Source organism: Chiloscyllium punctatum, chromosome 34, assembly GCF_047496795.1.
Source record: "Chiloscyllium punctatum isolate Juve2018m chromosome 34, sChiPun1.3, whole genome shotgun sequence".
NCBI classification, from domain to species: Eukaryota; Metazoa; Chordata; class Chondrichthyes; order Orectolobiformes; family Hemiscylliidae; genus Chiloscyllium; species Chiloscyllium punctatum.
The window spans coordinates 10,313,707-10,341,501 of NC_092772.1; positions in this window are offsets into that span (position 1 = coordinate 10,313,707).

Sequence of the window (27,795 nt, forward strand, 5' to 3'; positions counted from 1 at the left end):
GCATAGCCAACCAGGCAGCATCTGAGGGGCAGAAGAGTTGACATTTCAGGCATAAATTCTTCATCAGGAAAGTGGGAGGTGGGGTAAGGGAGGGGGAAGGGGGCCGAGAAATAAATAGGAGGGTGGGGGTGGAGCTGGGTGGAAGATAGCTTGGAAGGCGATAGGTAGACGCAGGTGGGGTGTGATGGTGATAGCTCGGAGAGGAGGGTGTTGTGGATAGGTGGTAGGACAACTAGAACCCTCAAACTAGAACCATCATCAACGTTGACTTCACCAAATTCCAAATCTCCCCTCCACCAACCTCTCCCATATCCAACCGTTCAACCTAGCACTGCCCTCTTGAACTGCCCTAACTGGCCATCTTCCTTCCCACCTACCGACTCCACCCTCCAAACCGATATATCACTATTACTCCAACCTACATCTTCTTATCGCCTTCCCGGTGACCCTCCCACCAGCCCAGCTACTACCCTCGTATTTATCTTTCAGCCCCCTTGTCTCCGCCCCCCCCCCCCCCCAAATTCCTGACGATGGGTTTCTGCCTGATATTCAATTGTCTTGCTGTCTGGATGCTGCCTGATCTTTTGTGCTTTTCCAGCGTCTCTCTTCTCAACTATTAGAGACTGAGCAGATCCCACATCTCACAAAATTATAACTTCTTGTCCTTCTCCCCCGATCTTTCTAAGTAAACTTTATCTACAGAGGTGAATTCTTTCAGAGATCAGGTACCGACTCCATACCCAGCCCCTGTCTAGGCTGTGCACTCTCCTGCAGCTCCTCGGCTCTACTTGGGGTCTCCTTTACCAGTTTCACTAATGCCACTGGCTTAGCCTCTTCTACCGCATCTTTCCCCAAAGTGCCTTCCTTCAACGACCATCACAGTGTGTCCCAGCTTACTTCAATGAAAACACCTTTTCCCAGTGCCCTCCTTAAACCATCAGCACTGTCATTTTATGTGTTCCACTCCCTTATACTGAGAACACCTGAGGCCTTTCACCTCCTTTCAACCCCTTTGGGCTTCTTTTTTCACCTGTGGTAAACTATTGTGCGCTACTGTTTGCTTTGTAATGTGTGAACTTCCCTTCTCCCAATTTATATCCCTCATTGCATGTAAATTCTCCCGGAAGCTAAATTTCATCTCATGCACCAATGCATATTTACCTGCCATTTCTGCCGCGCTTCTCGCTTCTTGAACTTTCTGTTCGTGCACATGAATTCTTACCATCTCTGGAAGTGAGTCTTTAAACATCTCCAGCATAATAATCTCCCTTCGAGCCTCACAGGTCTTATCTATTTTTAAGTCCAGCACACAACTATCAAAATGACTGCAGTTAATTCTTTCAGACTTAACATAAGTCTGACCTGGTTCCGTCTCTATTTTTCTGAACCTCTGTCTACATGCTTCTGGTACCAATTCATAGCCAATCAAAATAGCCAATTTGACACCTGCATAATCTCTTGACCCCTCATCTGACAGCGCTACACATACCTCACCAGCTGTGCCCACCAGCTTAGTCTGAACGAGCATTCCCCACAAGTTCACTGGACACGTCATCTGCCGAGTCATTTTTTTCAAATGAAATAAAAAAAGTTTTGACATTTTTCTCACCGAAATATGGCAAGGTACTAATATATTTGTATACATCCCGACGTTCTCCCTTCATCTCCATCCTGTTAATTCAACTTTCTTGTCGAATTCCCAACTTCTGAATCTCAAATTCTCTCTCTCTTTCTTTTTCCTCTCCTCTTTTTTCTCTCTCTGTTTCCGTCTCTTTCTTTATCTTCTAACTTCAGTTGCCATATTTGCAATTTAAGTTTTTTCTAACTCGACTGCACTTGTCTGTTTCTTTGATACATCAAATTGCTTGACCAAATCCATTACAATTTCAGCTTTCCTTTTGTCCCTGGTTAAACCCAATTCCAACCTATTTGCTAATTCTAAAAAATGTCCTGCTTCTGTCTTTCGAAACTTTCTTGGCAAATTTGGGAACCTCTTTAGTAATTTTAAAAGCCTTTTCCCTCACTTTTAATTTAAACAACCACCAGTAAACAAAATTAAACAGATTTTCAGACCGGTTTTATTTGAAGATCTAGGTCACTAATTGCAACGTGTTGGAATTTGCTGGGACATTTTGTACCTGAAATCTGTTCAAATCTGTCCCAGTCCATTACGGCATGGCCCCAAACTGTGGAGACATCTATGTCGAGCACTTCTGTTAATTAAAACCACAAACCCAAGAAAGCTCACCTCACCTCGTAATCTGTTAATACATGAGTGACAAACAACTCCCAAATTCCACTAATAAAAGAAAAATAACAGTTTGTATGTATGCAAGTTAGCTCGCTGTGCTTGAAGGTTTGTTTTCTGATGATTCGACACTATGACTAGGTAACATCATCAGTGAGAGTCTCTGCTGAAGTGCTGGTGGTATGTTGCGCCTCTCTATTTATAGGTCTTGGGTTCTTAAGATGGGTGATGTCATTTCCAGTTCTTTTGTTTTACAAGAGAAGGTAGATAGGATCTAAATTGATGCGTTTATTGATGGACTTCTGGTCAGAATGCCTTTCCTCCCAGAATGTCCTTGCGTGTCTTCGTATATGTGTACTTTGTCTCAGTCAAAGTGGTGCCCTTCTTTGTCTGTATGTATGGAACATAGTGATAGTGCGTCCTGTCTTTTGGTGGCTAGTTGGTGTTCGTGTATCCGCGTAACACAACAACAGGACAGTTTCAATGGTGGAACAATGATTTTATATGCACTGTTTAATCAATGTGTGTGTGCAGATAAGTAACATTTTTCATATGTGCACAACACTTTCTAAATGAATAACGGAGACACAGTTAACAAAAAGTGATGCATATGATGTAAAGAATTTATAAAACATTAAAACATCATTTGATTCTCATCTAAAATGATATGTTCCCTTTCTCTCAACGATCCCTCCTTTTCTGGAATTCTCCACTCCAATCTCTCCTTCTTATCAGGATGTGTTATAAATGCTTGCTTCTGGTGTCCCAACTTATTTCAGTTAATCCCCTTTCTACCAGAATTCAATATGTTGGCCTGTTGGATATTTTCCAAAGCTAGTGTCTGTCATATTATTGGAAATAAAAATTCTGGCATCAGAGCCAGCATTTGAACACATTGCTCTGTTGTCCATGCACTATACAAAGGACCACAGCGCACAGGAATTGCCAAAACATTGAGGGATATGCATCTACTTCTTTCGATGATCTAGTTTTCTCATTTTTCACATTTCCTCATCTATGTTGTCTCGCTCTTTATCTCTTTGTATCTAGTTAAGAAATTTACCAATTATTCTTTGCGTCTCTTCTCTCAAAGCTCCTTCTTTCGGTTTATATCTATTGCTCTCTTCTTGATGTAATGTGATTATAAATGTGCAATGTAACTTCAAAGGCATGCGGGAGGAGCTGGCCAGAGTTAATTGGAAGGGGAGCCGAGCAGGGCAGACCATGGAACAGCAAAAGCAGGAATTTCTGGGGATATTTCGGAGGATATCAGAAATTCGTCCCAAAGGAGATGAAACATACTCATGGCAGGACAAGGCAACCATGAGTAATAAGGCATCAAACCAAAAAAAGAAACATACAATGTGGTGAAGATGATTGGGAATCCAGAGAATTCATTGGCTCTGAAACTCCATAAGGCTGGCATCACTGACACAACAGAGCTCTTAATCATGGTCAGTGAGAGAAACAGAGGAAACACATTCACTTTAAACACAGAAAATGGTATTACTCAAGGAAAAAGATTCAGATGAATTAAACAATTGATTAAAAACAGTTAATTGTTTTGCAGAATGTGTCAGATTGAAAGCATGACCCGGGAAGAGACCCTCAGCAGAATGACAGTATGAAAATGGAAGTGTTACCACATCAGAAACCAGAGTAGGTCACTGAGTACATGACTGATGGGTGAATGGGTCTCGAAGTGAACTAAGGGACAGAACGCAGAATTGCATTGCAGATATTGCAGCTCAAAACTGCGTATTTATGTAGTGCTGTAGACTACAGCAGGAGAAGCAAAACAGCATTCAACCACAACCTGTAACTTTTAGCCTCGAATAATTTCCTCAGTCTGCCATTGCCATCAATACGATCTATGTTTCAGTAATGACTGTGGGTGAACATGACAGGGTCAGAACCACGTGAACCTAAGCCTGATGCTCACCCATTAAAGCTACCACATTTGACCAACAGATCTGATCGAAGCTCCGCAATCCTCTCACATTCTGTCATAAATGGTGATGGATGATTAAACAAATGACTGGAGCAAAGGGCTCCACAAATATCCCCATCCTCAGTAATCGAACAGCTCTGCACATCAGTGTAAAAGACCAGGATGTGGTATCTGCACCACCCTCAGCCAGAAGTGTTGAGTTGATGATCCACCTCACCCTCACCATGATACCCACAGAATCACAGATGCCCGTCTTCAACCAATTCAATTTGATGTTCGTGACATGAAGAAACAGCTGAACACAGTACGTACGAAAAAGGCAATGGTCCCTGACCCCATTCCTGTAATAGGACTGAAGACTTGTGCTGCACAACAAGCCGTGTCCCTGGGGAAACTGTTTCATTCCAGCTCCAACTCTGACATCTCCCTGGTAATGTGGAAAATTACTCAACTATGTTCAGTTCCTAAGAGGATTATAATTACAATCTGACCAGTTACCTCCCCCTCAGACCCACCTCGACAGTCAAATTGGTGGGAGTTCTTTTTGACAGAGTTATCAAACAGCACAGAAATAACCTGCTCAGTATGATTTCAGATAAGTCCCCATGTAGAGATGGTGCTGCTGTGGAAAGGTCACTGGATTACTAATCCAGACCAGGCTAATGCACTGGCAGCTGGTGTAAATTAAACACAATTGACAAAATATTAAGATGCAAAATCTGGTGTCCGTAAATAGTGACCTTCAAGCCAATGTCGATTGTTCACACCAATTTGCTTCACAAATGTCCTTTTAGAAAATGAATCTCCCGTGCTTTCCTGGTCTGGCCTAAACGTGACTGCAGACACACAGAATGTGATAAACTCTTCAATGGTCTCTGAATCCGCCAAACAAGACATTCTATTGTATCAAACTGTTCCGAGGTCTAAAGGATAAAACCGGACAGAACACCCGGCCCCAGCCTCAGTATCGGAAAAAGGGAATGAGGAACACAGTCCTGTTGACCCTGCAGAGACCTCCTTCCTAACATCTGAGAGCTTGTGACAACATTTACAGACTACATAGAAACATCGGGAATGGAGTAGGTCATACAACGCATTGAGCCTTCCCCATTCCAGTTCATGTTCAAATATGTACACACTGCACTTTTCCCACACACTGTACACATCCCTTAATGTGATTAACTGTGGGAAGCTATAAAGGAGGAAGTGCACTCGTCCCTTCGGTCTGTCGAGTTTCCTACCCAATTCAATATAATGATACCTGGCCCTTTATTTCCATATCGTTCTCCTTCTCTCCAACCATTCCTTTACTGTCTCTACGTCCGTATTTATTTTCAGTGTCTTGGCTTCCAGGTTCGAGTGCATTCCCCAGGTTCACCAGTCGCTGAGTGCAGACATTTATTGTCATCTCATTGCAGAATGGTCTGTCTGTACCTAATACTGTGGACCCTTGTTTTAGATACCACAGCCAGGGGAATTATTATCCCTGCTTCCAATCCATCTCACCCTGTCAGAGCTTGATATATCTCACTGAGATCTCCACTCATTTTCCTAAACCCCATAGAATACAGGCCCAGTCGCCCCAAACTCTGCTCCCACAACAAGCCTGTCATCACAAAGATCGGTCTGGTCATCCTTCACTGCTCTCCCTCAATGTCAGGTTTGTCCTTTATTATGTACCGAGACCAAATCTGCACAGAATACTGCACAGTGTTTGAGATAGGGTCACACCAAACCCTCTACAGCTGCAGTAAGACACCCTTACTCCTGGACTCAAATCCCCCTGAAATGAAGGTCAGCACATCATTGATCTTCCTATCTGATTTTTGCTCCTGCAATATTGTTTTCAGTGACTGGTCTACAGGGAGATCCAGATCCATAGCAATGTTACAGCTCCCCACTTGGTAGGTCTTTGTACACTGGGCAGCGTGTGAAGGCCATTCCCAGTATTGCCTTGTGGGTTCAGACCTCACTGTGCTGCAGGGACCTCGAAGGGCCGCGCAGAAGGAAACAACAAAAAGGCCTATACGTCGCTTTTCAGATCAATGTGTTTCAAATAATCCCTTTTCAAACGAAAAGCTGCCAATCTCTTGTTCCCACTAAAGGGTACACCGTCACCTCTACCCACCTTGCTCTCCTTCTGCCACGTATTTGCCCATTCACTCCTCTTGTCTTAGTCACCTTGAAGCTTTTTTACAACCTCCTCACCCACTCGCAATCCAACATCCTTTCGTTCTCTCAGCAGGTTGGGATATATTGTATTTGATTGCCGCAACCAAATGTTTAATGGTTATTGTGAACAGATGGGACCCGAGCACCGATACCTGTGATACCTCAGCAACCTTCCTCTGTTCAAAAAATCTGGTTTTTCAATTAATTTATTTTGTGAATCTGGGTGTGACTGGCTGGGCCGGCATTTATTGCCTGTCCCTGGTTGCCCCTTGAGAAGGTGGTGGTGAGCTGCCTTGTTGAACCGCTGCAGTCCACTGTGGATTCAGTGACAGTAACACCATTGAATGCCAAGGGCAGTGTTTAGATTGCATTTTAGTGGTGATGGTCACGGTCTGGCATTTGTGTGACGTGAATATTACTTGCCACTTGTCAGCCTGGATACTGTCCAGATCTTGCTGCATTTGGACATAGACTGCTTCAGTATCTGATGAGCCACAAATGTTGCTGAATATTGTGCAATCATTGGCGAACATCCACACTTCTGACCTTAGAATAGAGGCAAGGTCATTGCTCAAGCAGCCCTGAAGATGTATGGACCTAGGCCACTGCCCGAGGGACTCCTACAGACTTGTCCTGGAGCTGAGATGACTGACCTTTATCAACCATGACCACCTTCCTACGTGTCAGGTATGATTCCAACCAGCAGGGAGTTTCCCTCTGATACCCATTGATTCCAGTTTTGCTAAGGCCCCTTGATAACACACTTGGGCGAAGGCAGCCTTGATTTAAAGGGCTATCACTCTCACCCCACCTCTGTAATTCAGCTCTATTGTCCATGTTTGAACCACGGTAATGAGGTCAGGAGCTGAGTGGCCCTGGTGGAGCCCAAACTGGGCGTCATTGACCAGGGTATTGCTGGGCAGGTGCTGCTTGAAAGCACTGAGACCTTTCACCACTTTACTGATGATCGAGAGTAGACTGATAGAGTGGTAATTGGCCGGATTGGATTTGTTCTGCTTTTTATATACAGGAGACACTTGGGGTAATTTTCCACATAATCGGGGAAATGTAATTGTTGTAACGGTATTGGAACAGCTTGGTGAGGGCAGTGACAAGGTCTGGAGAACAACGTTTCAATACTATTGACAGAATGTTGTCAGAGTATGTACCCTCTAGGGTATCCAGTATCTCCAACTGAATCTAGATATCGCATGGAGTGAATCAAATTGGTTGATGACTGGTAACTGAATTGTTGAGGACCACTGGAGGAGTCTGAGGTGGATCACCACTCAGCACTTCTGACTGAAGATTGTTGCGAATGCGTGAATATTATCTTTTGCACTGAAGTGCTGGGTTTTTCCATCATTAAGGATGGGGATACTTGTGGAATCTCCTACTCCGACGACTTGTTTAATTGTCCATAACTATTCTCAACTAGAAGTGGAAGGACTGCAGAGCTTAGATCTGATCCGTTGCTTGTGGAATCACTTCGCCTGTCTGTCACTTACTGCTTGTGCTGTTTGGCACACAGGTAGTCCTGTTTGGTGACTTCATCAGGCAGACACCTCATTGTCAGGTATGCCCGGTGCTGCTCCTGCCATCCTGCACACTCCATTGAACCAATGTTGATCCTCTGGTTTGATGGTAATTGTTGTGAGGAGGATATGCCAGGCCATGAGGTTGTGCTGGAGTACAATTATGCTGCTATTGATGACCCACAACACATTATCGAAACCCAGACTTGAGCTGTTCGAAGTCTGTCCCAGTTAGCACGGGGATAGTGCCACCTAAAATGGTGGAGGTTATTCTCAATGTGCAGGTGTGACTTTATCTCCACAATGACTATGCAGTGGTCACTCTTACCCGATACTGTCATGGACAGATACTTCTGCAACTGGCAGATTAGTAAGGCTGTGGTCAAATATGGCTTTTCCCTCTTGTGGGTTCCTTCACCACCTGCCGCAGACCGAGTTGAGAAGTTATATCCTTTTGGACCCAACCAGCTCAATCAGTAATGCTGCTGCTGAACCACTCTTTTTGTGGACATTGACGTCCCTAACCCAGAGTACATTTTGTGCCTTTGTCACCCTCAGAGCTTCCTCCAAGTGTTGTTCAGCTTGGAGGAGTAATGGCTCATCAGTTGGAAGAGGCTGGTGCATGGTAATCAGCAGGAGGTTTCCTTTCCCATGTGTAAACTAACGCCATGAGACTTCATGGGATACAGAGTCACTGTTGAGGACTCCCAGAGCAATTCCCTTCCAACTGTATCCCACTGTGCCACCACTTCTGCTTTGTCTGACCTGCTGGTGAGACAGGAGATATCCGGGGAAGGTGATGGGGTGTCAGGGATATAGTCAAACTCACAGAATCTTACCTTAAATACAATGTCAGGCTGTTGCTCCACGTGTCTGTTTATTTCTATTCACTGTTTCTTGCCTGCTGTCCCATTCTAGAAACATGACCATATATTTGCCCCAATCCACTAAGATTTGAATTTGCAAATTAGGCTGGGAGCTTTATCAACATTTTTCTGAAAATCCACGTATTTTACATCCATTGTTTCTCTTTCATTTGTCTCCCAGTCTGTTTCTCAAACATAATTCCCATTTCATAAATCTATGTTAGTGTTGTCTATGACCATTACTTTCAGTCCCAATGATTTCTCCCAAACCATTTATTTACTATGTTCTGTGTTCCATGTACTATTTCGTTTTCCAGACCAGACTTGGTTTTCCTGGTATTGTCAGAAAGTTCTGGAAAGACAGAACTGAAGTTGTGGATTCATAGTTTTGCCATTTCCCTGTTTCCCATTCTCCATTCTCTGGTTTCAAACTGGAAAGAAACTGCACTGTTTTTTCATACTTCTCACATTGACATAATTTGACAAGCTATAACAGTTCACTCTTATAACCTTGTGAACATTATCTTCAGAAACCCATCAATTCCTATCTTAAGCTGCTCAGCTCCACATCAGACACGCACAGGAGCATAGTCTCTGTACCAACAGAAATACAGCACGATCTATATTAGTCCCACTTTCCAACACCAGGCACATAGCCTGGAATGTTATGAAAGTTCCAAATGCTCGTCCAAGTACTTTTAACGTTGAGAGGTTAGCCGTGATAATTCCCCACTCAGGAAGTACATTCCAGACCTCAACACCCTCTGGGTGAAAAAAAGTAATCTTTAAATCCTCTCTGAACCTCAAACCCTTCACTTTAAACGTGATGTCCCTTGTTCTTGACCCTCTGTCTAGAAGGAACTGTTGTCTGTCCACCCTGTCCATGCCCCTTGTAAACTTATCCTTCTGAATCACATCCCCCTCAGCCTCTCCGTCCAAAGTAAACAACCCGAGCTTATCCAGCCTCTCTCCATCGCTGATATGCTCCATCCCAGGGAATATCCTGGTGAATCCCCTCTGCAAACCCCTCCAGAACAATCACATCCTTCCTGTAATGAGGCTCCCAGAACGACATACAGTACTCCAACGTGGACTAAACCAAGCCCTGTATAGCACTTATAATCTACTCCCTGCTTAATAAACGCTACACCCAAGGTTCAATTCTCAACTAGTCTATTACCCTGTTCAGTCACATTCAGGGATGTGTGGAGAAATACCCTCTGACCTTCCTAGTGTGCTGCCAATCATTGTGTACACCCCATGTCTGGTTCCTCCTTCCAAAGTACATCACCTCATATTTATCAGGATCACATTCCATCTGCCATTAATCTGCCCATCTGATCATTCCACTTGTATTTCCCCTGTAAAATCAGAACTTCCTCCTCAATGCCAACCATTCGGCCAATCTTTGTGTCAAACACAAACTAACTTATCACAATTCCCACCCCTCCACCCACTCCCCCTCCAGATTCACATCTATACCATTTATGAATGCTACAAACAATAAGGGACACAGCACTGATCCCTGTGGTACACCAGGGAACACTGGTCTCCAGTCACACAAACAGCCTTCTCCCACCACCCTCTGTCTCCTGACACTAAGACAAATTTCGTTGTAACTTTTCAAGTTATCCTTGATACTCTGAGATTTTACTTTATGTTTTTCAGTTTCCCATTGTGGAACTTTGTCAAAGGCCTTGTTGCAAATCTAAATAAGCGACCTCCTCAAACTAATTCAATCAAATTCATTAGATGTGACTTCACTTGATAAAGTCATGATGGTTATCCCTGATCAAACCTTGTGACTCTGATTGGAGTTCGATTTTCTCCTTCTCTATTTTCTCCAGTAGTTTCCTGAACAGTGATCTAGTACTCGCTCATCTATAGTTACCTTGGCAAATCTCTACCACCCTTACTGTGAAGTGGAATCATATTAGCTGTTCTCAAGTCCCTCTGGCACCTCCCCTGTGGTCAGATTCCAATTAAAGTTTCCTCCCTTGACTCCAACATTATCCAGACCTGTGGATCGGTCCAATTTTATACCAGACACAGCCTCACACCCCCGCTCGTATTTTACATCAATCTGTTCAAGAGCTTTCCAGTCCATCTTCTCGAATTCTGTACCTGCATCCTCCTTCTCCCAAGTAAAACAGCTGTGATGTTTACATGTAACAATCTATCAATGTTCTCCGGGTTGACACACTGATTGCCCCCCTTTGGTTTCTAATGGATACTAACTATTTGCTGATTATTCTGTTCTACTTGCCCGTGTAGAATACCGTGAGATTCTCCCTAATCTCGCCTGCTTGCCCTTCTCCATGTCTCTCTGTTATTCAGTCCCCTCTATGTTCCTAAGTTTCTAAGTTTCACTACAATCACCTCTCATCTTTTGAAATTCGAGATCACAGGCTGAGTTTCCCCATCAGACAATCTTGCCATTATATGGATTAATCTGGAGAATACCTTTCGCAGTTCCTCTGTAGTCAGTATATTCTATCTTAGATTGGGACTCCAAACGGTACGCAATACTCTAAGTTTAGTCTCAGCAACACTGTATGCAGCTGGTGCACGACATTTTCTATATTCCAATTACATTCACATGAATGTAAACCTAATTTTTAGTTTCCTATTTGCATGCGTTCTTCCCAATTCCTTTCACTTTAACTTTCCTTATGATGTTAGTGGGAGAGTTCTTAATGAAAGATCCTCCTGAATATCCAACGATACGTTATCCACTAGCTCCTTGTTGCCTACGTCCACAAGAATCATCTTCCAACCATTCCAAAAAATGTTTGCCACTTATGGTTTTCATTTCATCGATGCATTATCATCCTCCCCAGTTTTCCAATTACCTTCTATATATCCAGTAACACGTTCTTTGTAATTCAGCCCAAGAGACACCCGACCGCGGAGTTAACTGATCGGTAGTTCACCACTCTCCATCTTCATCCTTTCTTAAAATGTTGGATAATATTTATAACTTTTGCCATATCCAGATTGGCTAAACATCTTTCCGGAATGTATTGGAAAATAACGTGATAATCTGCGATGCATTCAATATGCCGTTTGCTGCTTCCTCTGGAATTCTTGTATGAAGTACATCTGATCTGTCAGATTTATAGATACTCAATCCAGCTTTCTTTTCAAAGATGACCTCAACACTGATAAGAATGGTCTTAGACTTTACTTACACAAGTCCCATGGTCACTTGGTATTTCTGGGAGAATTTCTGGATATTCTGCCTTGAAGATAGACCCAAAGAAATTGTTTCTTTCCCCTGTGATTTCTCTGTTCTCTACAATAAATTACCCTGTCCGCACACCTACTGTTCCACATGTGAACTTGTTTTTAGTTTTGTTTCATACACTGATGTACTTTTTTTTAAAGCAGTCTTTATGTTTTTTTAGCAGTCTTTATGTTTCTCTTCAGCAGTCTTTATGGTTTTCTTTAGCAATCTTTATGTTTTTCTTTTGTTTGCATTCTGTTTCGCTTTTTGATTTCCTTCTCATTTTCTTGGTCATCCTTTACTGGGTCTACATTTCTCTGAATCCACTGGCTTACAACAACACTTGGCATTTTTCTAAGCTGCCTCCTTTGACCTAATAGGTAGTTAAAGGTGAGGCTGAAAGGGTTAGGTCGGAGAGGAGGGTGGACCAGATTGATGGGAAGGAAGATGAACACATTGGAACGTTCAAAAGGGGGAGTGTGCTGAGTTGGAATATTGGACTGGGATAAGGTGGAGTTACGGGAAATGGGGAAACTGGTGAAATCTACATTAATTCCCTGTGGTTGGAGTGTCCCAAGGCAGAAAAGGAACCTTTCTTCATCCATGCTTCGGGTGGTTAGGGTTTGGTGATGGAGGAGGCCCAGGACTCTCATGTCCTTGGCAGAGTGGAAAGGGGCGTTAAAGTGTTTAGCCACAAGGTGGTGGAGTTGGTCAATGTGGCTGTTCCAGCGATGTTCTCTGAAATGATCCACGTATGTCTCGCCAATGTAGAGAAGACCACACTGAGTTTAAAGGATGCAGTAGATGAGGTGTTCTGTCTCCCTTCATCACCTATCACTTTCAACACCACCTTCGTCTCCCTATCGCATTCCCAGCTCCCTCCCTCCTGCCACATCCCCTTCTCATTTATCTCTCAGCTGCCTTGACCCAGAAGCCTCATTCCTGAAAAAGGGTTGTGCCCGAAACGTCGATGCTCCTGCTCCGAGTACGCTGCCTGACTGTGCTTTTCCAGCGCCACTGATCTCCAGCAGCTGCAGTGCCCACTTTCTCCTCACACCTTCAGGGCTTGCATGATTCAGATTTATGACAGTTACTTCAAATAAAACAAACACTACCGTGTACTCAAACAGCAGAAAAGAAAAAAAATACATTGTGTTCACAGTTCCCAAAAGGTCCTTTACAGCAAAGTTTTCAATTATCTTTTCTGATCATCCAACATCAATTTCTAAATACCCTGATCTCGAGCTCAGTGCTCGACAAAATGTTAATGCCATCATCTAACACATGCTCATGAAATCCATTTTTCCCAGCATTAGCATTCAGTTGGGTTAACACAGTTTAGATATAATGTAAACAGGACATTATTACTGCAGTACCCACAAATGTGTATATCTCATTTTCCTGTTTTATAACATGTCCAACATTTGTATTGCAGCTTTCACTTTGATATATAACTCCCATCAATGTTTCCTTCTGCTTGCTGTTTTTATGCTCCACCTTACAAGATTCTGTAAAATCTGAGTGACGTGGACTTTGGGGAGATTAGTCGCAGAGATCATCTTGCCACATCATTTATGATCTTCTTAAGCATCATTGTGACATTTTCTCGAGTTTTCCCGTTATCCTAGTGGAGTAGAGAAGAACAATGATCATTCAACAATGCTCTATATTTGCCCCCAGCGTGCTGAGACTGCTCTAACCTGGGTGGGAACCTTACAGCAGGCTGGTAAAGCATTGCTGCTGCTGTACAGGATCTTAGTGAGTTCACATCTGGAGTAGTGTGTACAGATTTGGTCTCTTCAATGAAGAAAGGATGTTGTTATGTTGGAAGCAGCTCAGAGATGGTTCCCTCAGCTGATTCCTGCAATGAAGGTGCTAGCTTATATCGAAAGGATGATCAGGTTGATCCAATAGCCATTGGAGTTTACAAAAATGAAAGAAGATCTTATTTCAACATAGATGACAGGAAGGAGTCAACAACTGAAGAGAATTACACAGATAGTGGGGGAATCCATTCCGTTCTCCAGCCTGATACACACGAACAACAGAAGGATATTCAGGCCTTTGACATTGTTACACCAGAATAGGACGAGGCTGTTCAGCCCCTGAAGCCGAATATATATTTCCAGGATGACAGGAGGAGGCCAATCAGCCCCGTGATTCTATAACACTGGCCCCAGAGTTGGCCATGCAGCACCTGTATCCTATTACACAGCAACAGGATCAGCCCATTCAGCCTCCTCAAGTCCGTAACATAGGAACTGAAAGCGGTCACACAGTGACTGTAGATTTGTTACACTGGGATAACAGGAGGCCATTCAGACCCACTGAGTCTGTTGCAAGAGAATTGGATAAGGATAAAAAAAATCTGAGACTTATTTCATGAGAAAGGAGGAGGTAATTCAGACACGTGTCTGTTGTGTGGGAACAAGAGAAGACCAATCACTCCCTTGGTCCCATCTCTGGGATACATGAGGAGACCGTTCAGTATCTTCACCGATTATGGAGAAATATGAGAAGACCCATCAGACCCTCAGAATGTTACACAGTAACGGGAAGATTCCATAATCCCCCACCCCTCTAACGAATCAACAGGAGGTGGTCATTCTGGCCTTGGAGATGACAACTTGGGAACCCCAGAAAGACTTCATCCCATCGATTTTGTACACCAGCAGGATGTTGAGTCCAGTCAGCCACACATACCGCTTATGTAGCAACTGGATCACATCTCTTAAAACCCTTTTGCCCATCAAACAGGAATTCAAAGAAAACGTAAAGGGTTTAGAAAGGGAAAAACTTATAATAACTGAATACATTAGGGAGTAAAATGTAACAATAAAGTATTGTAATTTAAGGCAAATTATTCGAACCCATTGTTGTGGACATTTGCAAACGTAAACCACAATCCATCGGAGTCAACATGGTTTTACAAAGGATAAATCATGATTGAAGTGTTTTCTTGATTTCTTTAAAGATGTGACAAACAAGGTGGATAGTGGGAATCCTGGAAATGGAATATATCTGGTCTTCGTGAAGGATTCAGATACGTCACTTCTCCAAAGAGTGAGTGGTAAGACCAGACAGCATGGGTTTAGAAATAATTTATTGGTTTGGATGGAGGATTGGATAACTAACAAAATGCAGTCAGATGAATAAACTGTGTCAATTTCTATTGGAAAATGCAATTTGTTGGGTGTCATAGATTTCAGTTCTCATGCTTCAACCATTTGGGATCGATATTATTACTCGGTGGACGGGATAGAAAATACTATAGCTACATTTTCAGATGACACTAACATTGGTGGGAAATTACTTCGGAATGATGATGCAAGAGATTTAAAAACTATATGAATAGATTGGGTGAATGGGCAAACATTTGGCAATGAAAATTAAAGTGGATAAATATGGGGTTATTCAAGTTGGCCAGCCTAATAAAAAGGCAGATGATTATCTAAATGGAGAGAAACTTCAAAGTGCTTAAGTGCAGAGGGAGCTGGGTGCCTGCTTGCATATCACAGAAAACTTGCCTGTGGGTACTTGAAGTAATGAGGAATGCAAGCATAACTTCAGCGTTTATTTATAAAAGGATAGAGTAGAAAGGTAGGGAGTGTTGCTGTAGCTATGCAAGGTATTAGTGAGGCTGCAAGTGGAGTACAGTTTGGGTGTCCTGCAGAATGAGGTATTTCCATTGGAGGCAATTCAGAAGAGCTTCATTAGATTGATTCCATATTTGAAGTGTTTGTCTTATGAAGAGAAATTGAGCAGTTTAGGCCTATACTCTCGAGTTTATAAGAATGAAAGGAGAGCAAATTGAGGTCTGTAAAATGCTAAACGTAATTGAAAGTGTAGCTGTTGAATGGATATTTTTTCATGTGGCGCAATCTAAAATAAGACACTACAGTTTGAGGATCGAGAGAAAGTAGGGATGTCGAACAGAGGCCGCGATGACACCAGCCATGAACGTATTCCATGGCGGAGCAGTTTCGAAGGGTTGGATTCCTGACTGATTCTCCTTGTTCATATTCAGCTTTACGACTGTGTTACACAGTAATGGGGGAGGATTATGTATCAAACAGGAAGCAGGTACTCCGGATAAAACAGTCCAAATCAGTTTGACACAACGTCACCAGTGGAGTCACACAGTGACCAGTGCTGGGTCCTCAACTATTTACAATCTATATCAATGATCAGGAGGATGGAACAGATATACAGATACTGATTTTGGTCATGTTGCTGTGATAAGCAAGAGAGTAAATTATCAAGAGAGAGTGGAGGGTCTACAGATAGATACAGAGAGGAAAAGGCAATGGAGAATAATTTGGCAGCTGCAATATAACATGATATAATCTGTCATTTCATTTACAGGAATAATGGAAGGCAGTATGTTACTGAAATGGAGAGGGATTACAGGGATTAATGAGCCTGTGTACTGGGGGGTTCACTCAGACCCGTTCAGACATGGGAGGTTTTGCTCCATCCCTGATCATCTGCTCCTTGATGCTCCAAGTGACCCCATTGCTCTCCGTACACATGAAATGTTTTGAAGTGTTTGGTTGGTGATGGGGGATGCTATTTTTAAACGTGTATCAAGGGATGGCCTTTATCCAAGATACATTCATTCTTTTATACATAAAGATCTGAAGACGATGGGAATGGCTGCCTGCTTGTGAATGAAGAGGCTGTGGCTGCAGTGAGGACAGGGCTATTCACCAACACGATGTACTGTGATGGGCACGCTGCAAGATTAATACAGACAGTGCTCCTTCAGTTCCTCTACCTCTCCCCATTGACACGGCTACTCCGCAGATACCATGTACACCATCGGGAATCCCATTATACTGGATACACCCGGCAGCTCCCTGCTGAGGGTGAAACAATGTATTTACCTCATCCACCATTTTTATCCTCCGTCACTGAATGGTTACATTGATGGCAACATACTGGGAGATGATGGATAGGTCACCCAGTCCTGTTTGAAAGTTCCAGAACATAGAAGTTGAATGAAACTGTGACCTGAACAGCCACTGGCAGCACCATCCTCCCCCTGGTGTGAAGCTGCAGGACATGTTAAAGGAGGTGACACCGCTCTGTGACCAGCTCCTTGTTCAATCAGTGTCCTCTCACACTCTGCTCCTGGGTTAAGTGGAGCTTGGGAAGCTGTTCCTGGAAAATCCTGGGTGGACACAGCAGATCCCTTTCCCCACACACACTGCGTGGTTTCAAAGCTTCCCCTGTCTGCAACCTCTGCTCCATTTGTTGTTCATGTTGCAGATCCAGATGTTGTAATTACAGTCCCCAGGCTCCATCCAAAGTTGAGTCACCAAATCCAAAGGTCACCCTGAATATCTGAGGCAGCTCAGAGCACAACCTCCAGCAAACCATCCCCAGCTGCTGCACTAACATTTCAATAACAGGAGTCAGTTAGAAACCCCTCGTCTATAAGTGTTGTGGACCAGATCAGATTCCCGCAAAATATAATAAGAAGGCCGCTTAGACCCAAACCTTTCCTTATTTTGAATATAGATGTGAAGTATGCTTTCCAGATATGTTGTGACTGGTCAAACCACTCGACGTTAAGCAAAACATAATCTATTTAAATGCTTTAGTTAAAATACAATCAAAGAAAAGAACATTTCCGGATGGCTTATATGTTGGAACAGTTACACAAACAATAGATTCCGTACCTTCTTGGTATACACCGCTTGGCACAACGATATATTCAAATACAGATTCTTACATGCAGTTTTCTGATCCAGGAGAAATTAACATCAACAGAGATCTCAGAGAGAAAAGCAGCTGGGGGTCCTGTATTGAAACTCCGAACATATTTGGGATCCCCAGCAACTTCTGAATGCTGCAGCTAAAAACAAAACGAGGAAACCTGGTCTGGGAGAGCTGGCCACTGCCCTTCCATTGTTATCACCATTTTAATAAAACCTAAAGGCTTTCTCAGTTATTTACTTAAACTGTTTTCAGACAGAAATTCTTCACCTCTGCCTTAAAAACCTCTCGTCAAAAAAAAACTAAGATAAAGTAATCTCAAAGTTTGGGAGAAGATTTGTATCTCGGGTGCTCGTTATTGTGGTTCTGTTCGCCGAGCTGGGAATTTGTGTTGCAGACATTTCGTCCCCTGTCTAGGTGACATCGTCAGTGCTTGGGAGCCTCCTGTGAAGCGCTTCTGTGCTGTTTCCTCCGGCATTTATAGTGGCCTGTCTCTGCCGCTTCCGGTTGTCAGTTCCAGCTGTCCGCTGTAGTGGCCGGTATATTGTGTCCAGGTCGATGTGTTTGTTGATAGAGTCTGTGGATGAGTGCCATGCCTCTAGAAATTTCCTGGCAGTGCTTTGTTTGGCTTGCCCTATAATGGTAGTGTTGTCCCAGTCGAATTCATGTTGCTTCTCCTCTGTGTGTGTGGCTATCGAGGATAGCTGGTCGTGTCGTTTCATGGCTAGTTGGTGTTCATGGATACGGATCGTTAGCTGTCTTCCTGTTTGTCCTATGTAGTGTTTTGTGCAGTCCTTGCATGGGATTCTGTACACGACATTGGTTTTGCTCATGTTGGGTATCGGGTCCTTCGTTCTGGTGAGATATTGTCTGAGAGTGGCTGTTGGTTTATGTGCTGTTATGAGTCCTAGTGGTCGCAGTAGTCTGGCTGTCAGTTCGGAAATGCTCCTGCTGTATGGTAGTGTGGCTAGTCCTTTGGGTTGCGGCATATCCACAAGCTAGGGACACAGCCAGGCAGAACAGATTCAGGATGATCCAGGTAATGATTACAGACGCTCACAGCAGACTACACAAATACAGACAAGAAATTGCGCGTTAAAACCGTTAATTTCAAAAACCACCAATCAGGAAAGGACCTGGACCATAGAACAGGCCGTCGCCATAGGACAGAACAGGTCCACACACCGCAAAAAAAAAGTCACTAAAAGAAAAACTGGTCAAACTAACACACAACGAAGAGGACACCACAATACACACCTGGGTTAAAAACCTCTCCCACAGACAGCTCACACACAAGGAAAGAACAAAACTGGCTAATGGGCTCAACTACAACCACAGGGACGCCAAGACAGCAGACTTCCTAGCAGCACTAGAATGCACACTCAGGAACAATGGACTGACAGAAGGGACACAACAAACAGTGAGACAAAATATCGTACATCTGATAACCAGAAAAAACCAAACACAACCTCAACACCAAGGAGAGGGAAGCACTAAAATCACTAAGAAATGATAAGAACATAATCATACTACCAGCAGACAAAGGCAGAATGACGGTCATCCTGGACAAAGCAGAGTACATCCAAAAAGCACAACAACTACTTGCAGATATCAACACCTACCAAAAGCGGGAGTTTGACCCCACCCCACAGCTCACTAATAGGATAAACACACTTAGGAATCTACAAAAAAGCGGACAGATAACCAGGTCTGACCGACAAAGAATGAAACCTGAAAGCAACAACACCCCCAGATTCTATGGACTACCCAAAGTGCACAAACCAGACATCCCACTCAGACCCATAGTATCACTACCAGGGACACCATCACACAAACTGTCCAAAGAATTACAGCAGAAACTGAAACACCTGATCAGCGGATCCAGACAATCTATACAATCGACACAGGAATTCTTGGACATCATCAGAAATAGTCACATAGACAAGGAAGACACTCTGGTCTCATTCGATGTAACGGCACTCTTCACCTCTATCGACAAAACCCTAGCCAGAGAAACAATAGCCAACCCTTCTAGACAGACATAACAGACAACAGGACGTTAAATCTATCAACAAAGACGGCATACTTAAACTACTGGACTTGTGCCTCACAACACACTTCACATTCAACAACCAGATGTACGAACAAATCAACGGAACACACATGGGCTCACTGATCTCTGGAGTCATAGCAGAAGTGGTAATGCAAAAGTTAGAACAAACAGTCTTATCGCAAATTCAACCCACACTCTGGGTCAGATACGTGGATGACACCTTTGTAATAATTAAAAACACAGAAAGAGAGAACACACACCAGATCATCAACACCACACTCACAGGAATCCAATTCACTAGAGAGGAAGAAAAGGACAACCAACTCCCATTCCTAGACGTGGTGGTACAGAGAACACCAAACGGAGAATTCACCACAAAGGTTTACAGGAAAGATACACACACAGACCAAGTCCTAAACTATGAAAGCAACCACCCCAACACACACAAACGAAGTTGCATCAAGACACTATTCAAAAGTGTCACAACACACTGCAGCCCACCAGAACTGCAAAAAGAGGAAGAGGAACACCGATACAAGGTATTCGACAAAAACAGATACTCTCGCAATTTCATCAACAGATGCCTAAGGGAAAGACAACGGAACGAGGACATGCTGCAACCCAAAGGACTAGCCACACTACCATACATCAGTAGCATTTCCGAACTGACAGCCAGACTACTGCGACCACTAGGACTCATAACAGCACACAAACCAACAGCCACTCTCAGACAATATCTCACCAGAATGAAGGACCCGATACCCAACATAAGCAAAACCAATGTAGTGTACATAATCCCATGCAAGGACTGCACAAAACATTACATAGGACAAACAGGAAGGCAGCTAACAATCCGTATCCATGAACACCAAATAACCACGAAACGACATGACCAGCTATGCTAACTAGCCACACACACAGATGAGAAGCAACATGAATTCGACTGGGACAATACTAGCATTATAGGGCAAGCCAAACAGAGAACAGTCAGGCAATTCCTAGAGGCATGGCACTCATCCACAGACTCTATCAACGAACACATCGACCGGGACCCAATAGACTGGCCACTACAGAGGACAGCTGGAACTGACAACCGGAAGCGGCAGGGACAGGCCACTATAAAAGACGGAGGAGACAGCACAGAATCGCTTCACAGGAGGCTCCCAAGCACGGAGGATGTCACCGAGACAGTGAACAAAACGATTGCAGGACAAATTCCCAGCTCGGCGAACAGAACCACAACAGAAAATAACCTTTTTACAGTGATAGTATCCTCACAACTCCATCTTTAATAAAATAATCCATCCATATACAAAGGTGGATTCATTTTAGACCTCCTAATCTTCCTCTATTGGTAGACTGGAATGAATATATATTACATTGAATCTGAGCATACAAATGTTCACAGCTAGTTTCGATTTCAGTCATTTTACTCCTGCCACAGAATGCCTTTTATCTTTCTTCGTCCAAGTCTCCACAACGTGTCAAAACTTACTTTTTCTCGCCCTGTCAACTTTATAATTTCAAGTTGAATGGCAGCAATAATAAACTCAATAAATTTTTTCTCCCTAAACTTCTCCACAAACTTTAAGGGGTCACGATCAGTGATAAAGATTTGTCTTAGGTATGTTATTCGCAATGTAAATGCTGAAATGTTGTAACGCCAACACCAAGCTCAAGGCCTCCTTCCCCATTGGGGAATAAATCTGTTGATGTTTCCACTGGACACTCCAACCACACGTTACATAATGGAGCACTTCTCATCTCTCCAATAGTCCTTCTGAATGACATAGCTCCTCATGTCTCAGCATAAAAGAGTTACATACTTCTGTATCTCTTAATGCTGTAATCTCTTTACCCTCTACTCCTGGCCTATGCCAGTAAACCTTACTCTCACAGGGAAATGTTTTAAGAAGATCTCACACATTCTTCTCAATCCCTCACAGAAACCAAACTTTGATTTCTGAACCCAATCATCATCATCAGCCATTTCTAATCTTGCCATTGTAACTCTCTGCCCTTCCACACGAGTTCTCACGACTGCAGGAAGTGAATTGTTGAACTTCTCCAAAATTAGAGTCTCACTCAGAGTGCCAAAGGTTTGTTCTGTTTTTAATACCCTTCCCCACCTTTCAAAATTACTTTGTTTGATTCTTTCAAACACAACGTGCGTTGAACCAGGGATGCTATTTTAGATTCCTGAAACACTGTCGGCTTCTGGCACAAGCTCATATGCACTTCAGTTGGTTTTCTTCACCTCCTCCGATGGGGATGCAAATACCTATCAGCTTTGTTTGGATAAACTAAATCCACATGTTCTCTGGCCACTGCACTTGTTTAGCCACTTTCTGAAATGAAATTAAAAAGGCTCCCCCATAATTCTCATCAAATTTAGATAATGCTTGGATGTATTTAAACATATCCTGATCAGGCCTTTGGCTACCATAGGGTTGCTACTACCTCACTATCCTCTAATGGAAATCCATACAAAATGAAGAGGAATTTAGAATAACTTAAGTATTGGAAAACTTAACCGAATAATGGATACAGTACGTTCTACAAATGAACTGTTCAATCTATTAACATCACCTCAACACACCCCTTGGCAAAAAGGAACATTCAGATATGCATTCTTGCATACAGTTCTCCAATCCAGGAGGAAACACCATCAAGTGAGGCTTTAGAGAGAGAAGCAGCTCGGGATAATTTACTAAAACTTCCAACCCCTTTGGGACCCCAAGCACACGGTGATTGTTACAGCTACAAGAAAAAACAAACTAGAAAGCCTGGTCTGTGTGAGCTGGCCATTGTTACTACTATTTATTAAAAACGCTAAAAGCCCCGTAAGTTATTTACTTCAGCTGTTTTCAGTCGACAGTTTGGCCTTTAAGACCTCTTACTAAAAAAGAGAAACCAACACTTTATTTAAAAAAGTGACAGCATTGTCAGGCAATTTATATGCCTTGTCCTTCACTCAGTGGGCTTCCTCGTGTTACTGATCGCAAGGTCACCTGAGAGGGACAACCACAGGTCCAGACCAAGTTACAAGGATGTATCTCATAACTTCTGAAACATGCCTGTCCATCGACCATCACATGGGAAGTGAACAACAGCTTGATACACCATTTCAGTATTTCTGAGCTACACAATGCCAGCACTCAATACACGAGGGAGCCAAAACCCAAGGCCAAGGAAAGATACAGAGGGACAGAGAGATTCACTTTAAAGACAGAAACAGTCAGTTAATTAACTGAAAAGATGTTGTGGAAATATGTGGAAAAAGACAGGGCAGTGGGACTAACTATCGAAGTGAGATCTTCGTGATTAAAATAACAAGAATGAGAACATTGAATAAAGGCATTGTCAGATCAGCTGGAATAGTTTGTTACATCAAGTTCGAAATCTGCTTCACAGAACACCACAAAGAACATAAACTGGGACAAGATGACAGCCCAGCATGGAGAGCTGTGCAGACCATGCTCGTGTGTTGCTCAGTAAACTGCACTATCTGCCCAGCATGAGAGTATTGCAAACTTTACTATCATATGCAAACTATACTCACATCAGATTATTGCCTACAATGGGAAGGTGTGTGTGTGTGTGTGTGTGTGTGTGTGTGTGTGTGTGTGTGTGTGTGTGTGTGTGTGTGTGTGTGTGTGGTTGAATGCGAAATTCATTGTTTGAGAAGGAACGCACGTGGAGGAAACTATTATAAATATGAACAACTGGCAGGCTTTTTATGAATCAACAGAGAGAGAACGAGAGAAGTTTCATGGACAGAAAAGATAAAGTGTTTGAGAATGTGAAAATAAAGCCATTGCCAGACACAACAGCAATATACATCGGCGTGCACATGAATGACAGATGGATGGGAGTTTGGAGTGAGGTCTAATCAGATTTGTTTCGGCAGGTCTGAAGCCAGGAGCGTCAGCAGCAGATTATTGGCTTCATTAAGCCTGTACTTCATAGCTCAAGGTTCAAACAGCAGATGGAATAAACCGGTGAGATATATTCTGGAGTGGTGAGTATTTCAAGTTAGAAATGTTCAGGGTATGGTGTCAAGAATTAGGTCATAGTCAAAGAGATGTCCCACAATTGTGACTTGTCTGCTTCAGCTGCTGCTATTGGCAAGGGCTGGGATGGAAACAGTGGAAGGAAGTGGAGTTTGTAACCAGAGCAGTAGACGGTGACCTCCATGCTCTTAACAGCAAAGGCAATGATACAATGCATTGTGGTTCTCCCCTGAAACTGAATAGATCAACATAGAGACCCGTGAGTAACACTGCCAGAACAGAGAGCGAGACAGTAATTGAACACGTTCATTAATGTAGTTAGTAGTGGTCTGTAGAGTGAATATCTGGATGGAGAGATTCAACAGGAACAATAATAGTGACAAGATGTGTAGACTATATGAAATAACAATAATACAGTCATAACTGGTTTATAAAAAACAAAATCTGGACAGTGATACTCACCAGGAACACCAACGATAGCCAGGAAGGGATAATAAAAATATTGAATAATGAGAAGAGCGTAGAAGATCTGCGATGATAATGACAACCAATAAAATGAAGAAAGATACCAAACATAATCGGATATGTATATTGTTTGAATATTCCAGTCTAATGTTCTCAGATTCTGATCCATTGTTGGAACATTCCTGTCTAATGTTCTCAGATTCTGATCCATTGCTGGCACATTCCAGTCTAATGTTCTCAGATTCTGATCTCTCTTCCCCTTCTCTCTGGATCTGCTGATCCCTGTCAGTGCTGTCGGTGATGGTCCCGCTCATGTTATGGAATAACACATTGAACGCAGCCCATTTATCATTAAAAGATGGAAACCCTCCACTGGGATAATTAGAATCCATGGAGATTGGCATTAATCACACTTACCGAACAAATAGGCTCAGTTAACCTGTTGAAAACAACACTTTTCCCTTACTGGTTTTGGATGGAATGGATGAGGGTTGCTGAGCGATGGATCATAAATCTTTAAATCTTTTAAATCTTTTTATTAACTTGTATATGAGAGTATTAATAGGACACTGCAGGCGTCTATATATGTTCCACTCTGTTTACGAAAGGAGGCAGTTATAAAATAACAGATCGACTGCATAAAAAAAATTCGGGTGGGCAAGTTTCTCGATACCTGAACACAAAGTACAGTAATGATTGACCAGAGTGCGGCCACTCCTGGTTTTAATTCCCTGTTGTCAAATCCTTTCATAACCTTGAGATTATTGACACTGCTGCTCAGGAACAGGCCGAAGCAATTCTGTCCCTATGGGCCTCTTACAGAGGGATAGGAGAAGGCCATTCAGCCCATTTTACCCTGTTACTACTTGAAAAGGTGGAAAGCTGGAATATTGGCACATTTTGCTGAAAGAATCATTCGCTGCAGCTTTATGAAGTGTTACTGAGAGGGCACCTGGAGTAAATAGTGTTGTTTGTGTTTCTGTAACTGAGAAGGAATAGATCTCCATTAGATACAGTTTACCAGTTGATCATAATCCATGGCTTGCTATGTTATGTAATGTCTCATCTCTGTTACACAGGGACAGGAGGAGGCCATGAAGCCTCTTGAGTCCATTTCAGAGGGACAAGACGGGATCATTCAGCCTGTCCAGTCTATTACAGAGGGACAGGAGGAGCCTATTCAACCTCTCGAGCCTTTTACAGAGGGGCAGGAAATGTTTATTTAACATTCGAGTCTGTTACACATAAATATTAATTTTAAACTAGTTGTGGAATAGGAAAGACCTGATGTAAACATTAAAGTTCTATCTTTGAACAAGGCCAATTTTGGAAGTGTTCGGCGAGCCCTGTAAAAGGCTGATTGGGATACCCTATTCACAGGTAAAGGGATGGTTGGTAAATGCAAGGCCATCAAAACTTGGTTTCAGAGAGTCCAGAGCCAACGTGTTCCTATTAGTGAGATGGGTAAGGCTGGTGGGTGCAGGTAGTGCTGGATGGTTAGATATATTGATGTTATGGTCAAGGGAAGCAAGGAGGCATATGTCAGGTAAACAGAGCTGAGATTAAGTGAATCCCGAGAGGTGTATAAGGACAATAAGGGTATAGTCAATGGGGAATTCGGGCCAGAAAAATGTGGACATGAGATAGCTTTAGAAATAGGGTTAACGAGGCATTGAAGCAACTCTACACATCCTTTAATTACAAAATATTAACTAGGGAGAGAATTGGGCACCTTAAAGATCAGTAAGGCTACGTATGTGTGGAACCATAGGAGGTGGAAGGGATACTAAACAAGTATTTTTCCTAGTATTTAATGTAGAAGAGGTTACAAGAGTGAGAGAATGAAGAAATACATAGTGATATCTTGAAAAGTATCTATATTACAAGGAGATGTTGGACATTTTAAACATATAAAGGTGAACAAATCCCTGGGACCTGATCAGTTGTATCCCAGAATATTATGGGAAGCTCGGAAAGAATTTGCACAGCGTTTTGCTGATATATCTGTAAGATTGATTTCCACAGGTGAGGTGGAAAAAAAATTGGAGGGTTGCTAGCATAGTGTCATTATTTCAGAAATTAAGGAAAACCCAGGTAACTATAGATCGGTGAGCCTGACGTCAACGGTGACTAAATTGTTGGAGGGGATTTTGAGGGAAACGATGTATATGCATTTGGAAAGACAAGGACTGAAGAGGGCTTTGTACATTGGAGATCACGTCTAACTGACTCAATGGAATTTTTTGAGGAAGTGAAGAAGATGATTAATGAAGGCAGGACAGTGGATGTTGTCTTCATGGAATTCAGTAAGAAAACCAAAATGTTCTACATGGTAGACTGGTTAGCAAGGTTAGGCTGCCTGGGATCCAGGGAGAACTCGCAATTTAGGTCAAAACTTTTCGTGAATATCGGAGACAGGGTGTGACAGTTGGCATTTGTTCATTAAACTTGGAGACCTGTGACCAGTGGCGCTGCTCGCAAAGATCAATAGTTGGTCCATTGCCTTTTGTTACTTTACAAATCATTTGGACTTGAGTATATGAAGTATTGTCAGTAAGTTTGTAGATAATTCCAAATTTGGTGGTGTAGTCGACAGTGAGGACTGATCTCTCAGAATATAATGGGAACTTAATTAGGTGAGCTGAGGAGTGGCAGATGGAGTTTATTTTAGATAAATGCGAGGTGTTGCATTTTGGCAAGAAAGGTCAGGGCCAGGCACACAGGTCGGATCCTGTCGAAAGTTGCCAATCGAGGAGAACTCCATAGAAATTATAGAATCCCTACAGTTAGGAAACAGGATTTTCGGCCCATCGAGGCTACTCCGTCCCTCTAAACAGTATCCCACAGGACATACCCCAACCCTATCCCTCTCAGCCTGCATTTCCCATGGCTAATGCACCTTGCCCTCACATCCAAGTGTACTATGCACAATTTAGGATGGCCAACCTACCCTTACCTGTATATCATTATACTGTCGGAGGGAAACATAGCATCCGGAGGAAACTCACACAGACACGAGGAGGATGTGCAAGCTCCACACAGCCAGTCATTCAAGGATGGAATTAAACCCCGATCGCTGCCCTATGAGGCACCTTGTGGTGCAGGTTCTCCGTTCCTTGAAATTGCCGTCACAGGTAGACAGTGCAGTGAAGAAGGCACTCGGTGTTCTTCCCGATATTGGTGCGTGCTTTGAGTCTATGCATTTGCATGACATGTTGCATCTGTACAGGACATTGATTTGGCCACTTTTGTAATATTGCCTTTAATTCTGGTCACCCTGCTGTCGGAGAGATGTTGTCAAACTTGAAAGGGTGCAGAAGAGATTTAAAAGAATGTTGCAGGTGTTGGAGGGTTGGAGTTACAGGGAGAGTTTGAATAGGCTGGGAGTATTTTCAAGTGTTGAGGCTGAAGGTGGACCTTAAAGAAATTTATAAAATCAGGAGGGGCACAGAAAAAGTAAACAGTCAATGTATTTTCCCAGGATAGACAATTCCAAATAAGGAATATGAAGGCTTAAGGTGAGAGGAGAATGATTTAAAAAGGGA